The sequence below is a fragment of the Mus caroli genome, chromosome 13, assembly GCF_900094665.2.
Source record: "Mus caroli chromosome 13, CAROLI_EIJ_v1.1, whole genome shotgun sequence".
Classification (NCBI taxonomy): Eukaryota; Metazoa; Chordata; class Mammalia; order Rodentia; family Muridae; genus Mus; species Mus caroli.
The window spans coordinates 64895804-64897012 of NC_034582.1; the positions used below are offsets into that span (position 1 = coordinate 64895804).

Consider the following 1209-nt stretch of genomic DNA (forward strand, 5'->3'; position numbering starts at 1 on the left):
GTGGCTCCTGTGTGACTGCAGGTGTGGCTACAGATATGGCTGCAGGTGTGGCTACAGGTGTGACTGCAGGTGTGACTGCAGATGTGGCTCCTGGGTGGCTGTAGGTGTGGCTGCAGGTGTGACTGCAGATGTGGCTCCTGGGTGGCTGTAGGTGTGGCTGCAGGTGTGACTGCAGATGTGACTCCTGGGTGGCTGTAGGTGTGGCTGCAGGTGTGGTTGTAGGTGTGGCTCCTGGGTGGTTGCAGGTGTGGCTACTGTGTTACATGTGTGCCAGTAGGTCGCAGAGGAGAGAGGCTATGTCTATGCTCAATGTTCTTACCTATGACCATCTAAATGATTGATAACAATCTCTGTGACCACCAGTTGTGCACTGGGCAGGCCCATTCGGTCTCCCAGGCTAGGAAGCATGGCAGAGACTTAGATCCCCACCTCCACCCCCTGAGACCACAGACCCTGGACTGGACTGAGCTCCAGACTGATAGGGTCACTCTGGCAGCCTAGGAAAAGAACAAATCCAAGACAACCACCAGACTGGTGCTATGGGGCCTGGACAGGGAGCTCAGGTCTGGTGGTGCAGGCAGACCATGCTGGAGCCCTGCTTGGCACTGTAATGTTTGAGTAGGGAATAGTGCTCCTAAGACCACTCCTGAGATGACCCCAGACACCCAGAGACCCTGAGGGCCACTAAGAGGAGCACAAAAAAATGGTGGGAAAATGGAGGAAGATGAGAAACAGAAGTCTGTGGGCACTATGAAGGGAGGCAGAACTGGAGACTTGAGGGCAGTGAGAACAGCCTGAAGTGAGTACCCAGTGATGCCATGGTGAGGTCCTGGCCTGTGCTGCCACTGGGGGCCATGTCTGGATCCTTGCCCTGCAGCAACAGGGGACTGTTATTACCAAAGGCCAGGCAGACATCCCAAGGACATGCTGATGTCTGAGGGCTGTGCAGAGCTGATACCACTCCTCACCTGAGTATCTTGGGAGAGCTGGCCCTGGCAGCCTGAGAGCAGGATAGCAGACCCTGCCCCTAGCCAACTGCAATACTCAGGAGAGACACCTCCTCTACATTGTGGGTGAGCAGGCCCTGTGCCTCACCTGGGCAGCAAGGATAATGCTGACCCTGGTTGAGGGGGCTGCAGGTGAGCTGGCCCTGAGGGTGGGAGAACAGGAGTGTCAGCCAGATGACCAGCTCAGATACCTCTCAGGCCC

General features: G+C 56.5%; 1 pseudogene; it reads left to right on the top strand.

Annotated features, from left to right (window-relative positions):
- Window positions 1-224: 224 nt before the first annotated feature.
- On the top strand, window positions 225-348 carry LOC115029159 (annotated as a pseudogene).
- Window positions 349-1209: the final 861 nt, after the last annotated feature.